Source organism: Eubalaena glacialis, chromosome 12 (genome assembly GCF_028564815.1).
Source record: "Eubalaena glacialis isolate mEubGla1 chromosome 12, mEubGla1.1.hap2.+ XY, whole genome shotgun sequence".
In the NCBI taxonomy this organism is placed as follows: domain Eukaryota; kingdom Metazoa; phylum Chordata; class Mammalia; order Artiodactyla; family Balaenidae; genus Eubalaena; species Eubalaena glacialis.
Window position 1 is genome coordinate 13,859,394 of NC_083727.1, and position 7,518 is coordinate 13,866,911.

Genomic DNA, 7,518 nt, shown 5'->3' on the forward strand with positions numbered 1-7,518 from the left:
CTTGTGCTGTCTGTAAAACTCACAGCATTTAAATTTAAAGAGGAAAATAAATGCTTTTTAAGTTCACATAACTAACATAAGAAATAGAAAGAACAGCACTAAAAAACAAGTTGAAACTTCCAAAACAAATGTACCCACTCAACCTTCAGTCAAAAATTTATATACAAGCCAAAAACAAAACAAAACAACCCTACTTTAACACATTATTTTTAAAGGGGCATTGAGTAAAAGATAAAGCAGGGTAAAGCATTTTCCGACTAAAGAATTCAGAAAACCCATTCATATGTGGGAAGTTGAGGCATTTCTATACTTACCAGGTGACTTAGAAACCTGCATTTTTGTTGTTGTAAAGGAGGAACACTGTAAAATTCTTTTTCAAGAGAAAGAAAAACTCAATATATCCTGAGAAAAGTTCCAGAGGCAGGGGGAGAAAAAAAGAAGAAAGGTAAAGTTTTCACTTACCTTGTTGAGTAGTGTTCCTTGGGAGCTTTCTGTTCCAAGGAGAATATTAGAGCTGTCTCAGGTGCTGAAGTCCCGTGAGGCCGACAAAGTCTCCACTGGTGCTCTTGCCCTTAGAGCTGAACCAGAACTTGGTACTGGCTGAGGGTTGGCTACTATTGCCAGCAACTGCTTTTCACTCTACCCTGACCAGCATTTCAAAGCCCATCATTTTATAGGGCTTAGGCGTAGGGCTGAGCAATCACAAAGCTCTCTGAAAGACGTCACAGTAGTACTCTCATGGGATGAATAGGACTTGAAGTTCTTATTAAATTGTCATTATGCCTGATTTTTATAAATTTATAGTGAGTAACTTCAAGATGTAAGCTATAAAGAGGAAATTTACTTTTCTTTAAACAAAAAAAGGTACCAAGCTTAATGTGAAATATTTTAATCTCTAATGAGTAGCAATGAAATAAAAGACTGATTAGTGTTATGGCCAAGGCCACTGGAATTCCTTCAGAAAATAAGAATTTTATGTGCAGGAACAGATGCAGAAAGCAACAAATACTTAGGCTCATATGCTTACAGACATATTATAATTCTCCTTTATTATAAGGCATCAATTGCCCTAAAGCCTTTTTATTTTTATACTATTCATGTAGATCCTGACTTAATCTTTCTTGAGATCTATCCTAATTTTAAAAGCATCCAGAAATAATTTTCCATATTCTTTCTATTACTACTTTTTCTTTATATTGAAACAAGTCCCTGGATAAATTTTCAAAAAGCCTCTAAGATACTGTAATATACACACTGTTGCTTAGAATAGTAGCAGTACTGCTGTTTCACATTAGCATAAAAATGTCATAATTCCTAATGCATTTTCACATACATGACCTCAAATGATCCAAAAAAAAAAAATTATCATACTGGATAGTCCCAAAGGTTCATTTTTTTCTTTATTTTTGAACATTAAATTCATCCGTTTTTTTAAGTCTTGCACTGTGTGAAATTATATATATCCCTGAACACACACCACATGTATACCAGCTTTTAACATTTCCAGCTCAGTCACTTGACAGGTGATTACAAAGAACTAGTTAGCAAGCATTTATGGAGTACTTTGATAAACACTTAATTTCTATTTGTGGGTTTTTAATTCAAAGTAGCCTAGCATCAGAGTTTAAGGTAAAAATGCAGCTACCTGAACAACTTCATGGACAACAAAGTAAAATGTTACCCTCCCTTTTGTTTACAAAAAAAAAAATGGCCAGGGTGTGTATTCTTTTATATTTTTCTTTGTAAGTCCCTCAAGAGGTAACAGCTCTAAAGCCCCCTTTCTTTCTTCTGCTTTAAGATTTCAGTATCTATTTCCTTCATTCAAAGTCAGACTGATCCAGCAAAAGAATATCCTGCTTTGCTTAATCATATTTTCTAATCCAGTTACAAGAAAAATTCAATGAATTAAATTTCAAAACGTCTGGAAATTTGTTTCCCAGTTGACAGCTCTGACTTAAGCCAGAGTTCCTGTGGCTTAATTCCAGGAAATCTTTTTTTACCTGATAATTACAAACTAGAGGTTGAAATCATTCTCATATGGAATTTTTTTTATCCTTAGTTCTTCATCACCTAATTCCCAGTGAAGCAATTTTATCTGAGAACAGCAACAGCAAAATAAGTTGATTGAGAGTCACAGGGAACCCAGTGCTGAAGGTAAGCAGAAAAATCTAAAAGAAAAAAGACATGAAGTTGATTATTATTTGGTCTAAGCAAGTACTTAGCATTCACACAGAGTAACTACAGTAGGTTTTCCAATGGTGATGACAGTTTCTCCCATTATAATAATAAAACACAAAAATAAAGAGAAATAATTCAAACTTATTACCTCTGAATAAAAATAAACTAAATCAAAGAACTGCGTTTTTTCCTATGAATTTAAATTAGAAATCAAAACTGAATTTCAAAATGGGATCATAGCACCATCTTCAGGTTGAAAAGCCTTAATTCAGACATTTTTTTTAAAAATGTGTTTCTTCTCTTTTCTTTCAAGGAAATGGATGTAAACCAGAGGCTCTTTATCCAGATAAATTATGGAATCTTCCAGAGAAAGAAACATGTTAAAAACTACTATAGCTGAGTTTATTCTGAATACTTTGTTACTATAAAACTCAGTAAATACAAAAAAAGAAATGTGAATTTACTGTTTAAATCTGCTTTTTCCCCTACTTTGGCATATCTTTCCATAATGTTCCCACATCTCTAGCAGAACTTATTTCCTACCTTAAGCCTTCTCATTAAAATGATATTTATAAAAACAAGAACCAGTTGTTCATACAACTAGAGCAGATCTCCAAGACCCTTTTTTTACAAGTAAGTAAACTGATGTCCAGAGAGTTTAAGTAATTTTCAGGTGGTAGGTACAAATAGGGGATGAAACCTAGGTCTTCTGATCTAGATTAAGCTTTCTTTCCATTAAGGACTGGTGGTTTTCTGTAACTGTTGTTACCACCATTACTGATGCTAACAGGTCAGATAAGGAAAAAAAAAAAAAACCTCATAAAAACATTGGCATCTTCTTCTCCTTTTTTCACCAACTGGACCAAAGGCAGAGAAAGAAAATTCACATTCTAAACTAAAACATACTGAATGTAGGAAAATCAGATGGAAGGGGTTTTCAGGCTCAGAAAATAGGCAGAAAGCCAGAGTCACCCTTTTTTCCTTAGTGAAAAGAGCTAATAGAGGGTCCTTATTAAAGATGATAAGCTAAAGCTGTGCTCTTCTGCTTCTTGATGTGACAGCTTTGCCTGCCTAACTCAGCCAAACTCACACTCAGCCCTGAGACCTGTCCACTATTTGCCAGGGTCATCCTGAGGGTCTACATGAGAGTTTTGCAAACCACTGGCTGTGAGCCACATCTGGCTCAACTCTCTGGGTTTTGTCACTCAAGCTAGGAATGATGTTTACATTTTTAAAAGGCTGAAAAATGTTAATAGAAGGAAAATACTTTGTTTGAAAGTTATATGAAACGTAAAATTTCAGGGCTCATAAATGAAGTTTTATTGGACCATGAAAATGCTTACTACATATGTATTGTCTATGGCTGCTTTTGTGCTACAATGGCCAAGCTGAGTAGTTGTGACAGAGACCGTAGAGCCTGCAAAACCTAAAATGTTTACTATTTGGTCCTTCACAGAAAAGAAGGGCCACAGAAAAGCTGTAGACATCCGGTCTAGAGCTTCCCATTTAGGAAGATATTTAAGAAGTCATGTTTACCTTAATATTCTTAAGTCTTTAGTTTTCAACAGCTTGTATTAGGAAATATATATGTGTGTATATATATTTATGTGTATATATATATATATATACACATATACTTTTAATATATACTATGTATAATATCCATGTATGTATATACATATGTGTAATATACATAATGTATACATATATCTAAAGCACCCCTTCATTGTAGCATTGTTCATAATAGCCAAGATATGGAAACAACCTAAGTGTCCATAGATGGATGAATGAGTAAAGAAGATGTAGTATATACATACACAGTGGAATACTATTCAGCCATACAAAAGAATGAAATCCTTTTTTGAAATGAAATTCATTTGTGACAACATGGATGAAACCTGAAGATATCATGCGAACTGAAATAAGTCAGATGGAGAAAGACAAACACTGTATGATTTCACTCATATGTGGAATTTAAAAAAAATGAAACTAATAAACAAAATAACACAAAAACAGACTCATAGATCCAGAGATCAGGTTAGTAGTTGCCAGAGGGTAAGGGGGTTGGGAGGGTAGGTGAAATGGGTGAAGAGGGTCAACTGTATGGTAATAGATGGTGACTAGACCTGTGCTGGTGATCACTTTGTAGTGTACCCAGTAGTTGAATTATAATGCTGTACACCTGTAACTTATATCATAAAATACATAAATGTATTAAAGATTTAAGAACAAATTTCATCTACTTCACAATGTCATGATCATACATATGCCCCTCCCTCTACCATACACACATTCCATGTAACCAGCCTTTAACTCAGTGACCCCGCCCCCTTGACTTAGAGATCAGAATATATGAGTCCACAAAGAGAGGAGGTGTTACCAGTGGAGGGAATGGGAAACAATGATGTCTAACCCCTGGCTCTTGACTTTAAGAACTCTGAAGTCTATATGTTAGAATGAAAGATTTGGCAAGAATATTTACTGAGTGAGTTCGCACAGTCTCTGCACCACAACACCCATTCTCCCCAGACCAGGAAAGAGCCTCTGAGATGGGGAAGAGAAGAAATGATTAGAGATGGAGAGGCAACCTTCTGCCCCTTGTTGGTAGTAGCAGGTTTATGGTAGGAGTGAAGGGATGCATGACAGAACCCTGCCCTATTAAGCTCGGGGACTAAGTAGTAGAGGCTAACTTGTCTTCATTTCTCATCTGATTGCCACAGCAAACAATGGAGAAACACTCCGCAATGGTAGAGGAAGCAGATAGACCTGTATGACAAAGAAAGTCCCCCACTTCCTGCTTGGGAAGACCCTAAGTGCCTTCCAGGTGGTAAAAAGTGGAAAGGGCCTACCAATCTTTAACCAAGGGCCAGGCCATACCCAGAGACCAGAGGGGACCGCACATCTCAGTGGACAACAGCAAGGCACAGAGCATCCCCCAAGGACCCAGAGGCAGCCTCCTGGAATTTCATGTTGTTATGTACACACGCTCACAAACTTAGATGCTACTGTGAGGAAAAAGAGGGAGAGAGCAAATCCTGAACTGACAGAATGTTAAATCTTAAAATTACTGTGTTTACCCAGAAATGACTAAGAATACATTTTCTGTGGACTGGAGGAATAAAATAGAAGTTGAGTTAGAGAAAACATTTTAGAGCTAAAGTTTTTGCACATGATGCTGTGTGGCCTGTGAATATTTGTAGTTGCTCTTACTCTAAGAATGATCTTGAGTTTGTATGATCACGCTTTGACTAGGAGAAGACTGCACAGGGCCCTTTATCCTACTTAGTATCAACATTAACTTTAAAAAGACTATGATTGCCTTGGCTAGGACTTCCAAAACTATGCTGAATAATAGTGGCGAAAGTGGACATCTTTGTCTTGTTCCTGATCTTAGAGGAAATGCTTTCAGCTTTTCACCATTGAGAATGATGTTTGCTGTGGGTTGGTCGTATATGGCCTTTATTATGTTGAGGTAGGTTCCCTCTACGCCCACTTTCTGGAGGGTTTTTATCATAAATGGGTGTTGAATTTTGTCAAAAGCATCTCTTGAGATGATCATATGGTTTTTATTCTCCAACTTGTTCATATGGTGTATCACATTGATTGAAGATGTGATACATATATATACAATGAAATATTACTCAGCCATAAAAAGGAATGAAATCAGGTCATATGTAGAGACGTGGATGGACCTAGAGACTGTCCAACAGAGTGAAGTAAGCCAGAAAGAGAAAAACAAATATTGTATATTAACGCATGTATGTGGAATCTAGAAAAATGGTACAGATGGGGGTGGGATGAATTGGGAGATTGGGATTGACATATATACACCACTAGGTATAAAATAGATAACTAATGAGGACCTGCTGTATAGCACGGGGAACTCTACTCGGTGCTCTGTGGTGACCTAAATAGGAAGGAAATCCAAAAAGGAGGGGAGATGTGTGTACATATGGCTGGTTCACTTCACTGTGCAGCAGGAGCTAGCACAACATTGTAAAGCAACTGTACCCCAATAAAAATAAATAAATAGAATAAAGAATAAAAAGACTATGAGACAGAAGCCTGGCAATGTTGAGACCCATCCTGGAGTAATGAGCCCTTCCCTCGGGTCTTCCTCCAACCCCTTGTCCTTCAGTCGTTCTGGCTGGTCCCCAGCTTTGACATCTGGTTCCCTTTCTAGGCTTCCCCAGCCCACTTCGTGGCCTTCACGCTCTCAGTCTGTTTCTTTCATTTTGCCTCAGTCCTATATGACCCCCTGGGAAGCCTGAGTTTTGACTGCTCTCAGGACAGATCTGATCCCACAGGTTACAAACCCAGGTACCCCCCTCTGCTGAATATTCTCCAGTTGCTGCTTTGGATCTGCTCTCTGCTCCTCTCCACTCTGCTTTTTTGTGCCCTTGAAGGTAGACCTCCAGATTCATCCATGGTCTGTGGTCCGCTGGTCTCTGGTTGGGTTTAGCCAAAGTTGAGTCACTGGTAGGAAAATAAAGGGACCAAAGATTAGAAGAAAAAATGTTCTGAATATTTATTCTCCATAGGCCGTGGTTTGGAAGAGACTACATTCCTCCCCCAAGACCCAGAATATGTACGGTGGCCCCTCTCCTGCAGCCCTAGAGATGCTGAAAGCTTAGGTGCTGAGCCTATTGCATGAGTCCTTTGCCACCTCATTGGTTCTCAACATATTTATTAAACTCTCCTCAATCCTTATTAAACTCTCCTATATCTTTATTAAACTCTCCTCAATCCTTATTAAACTCTCCTATATCTTTATTAAACTCTGCTCAATTAACGTCTGGAGAGAGCCATGTGTGTCCTGCCCAGACCATACCTCATACACTCCCACTCCCAAACCCAACCTCACACTTCTAAGAATAACTGGAGACATTTAATTTTAGGATTCAATAGCTTTAGAAGGCATGCTCATTTTTAAAGTTTTAATATTTTAAATTTAAGTTGAGAGAATCCTTAGAATAATCAGTGTGGAATCTTGTAGGAAGGTCACTCTAGCCCTGAGCACATCTGTTGGATTGGTGAGCAACTGGTTTTTAAATGTGGTAAAACACAAATAAACGAGAAGCCCTTTCAGACCCTTGTTGTTACTCAAGTCCCCCCAGGAAAAGAGGCTGGATCTATTGTAACACATGTCAGGAGGAAAGGTCAGTGTACTACCAGCAGCCAAACACCAAACCCCGATGGGGGTCTCTGTGGGGAGCAGCACAATGGCCCTGGGAAGGAGATCTGAGACCAACATGGCCTCCACCTCTCCAGGGCTCCTGGCGTCTCATCCTCAGGAAATAAACTCTCACTGTCTAGGAAGCAGGAGATGTGGCTATTTGA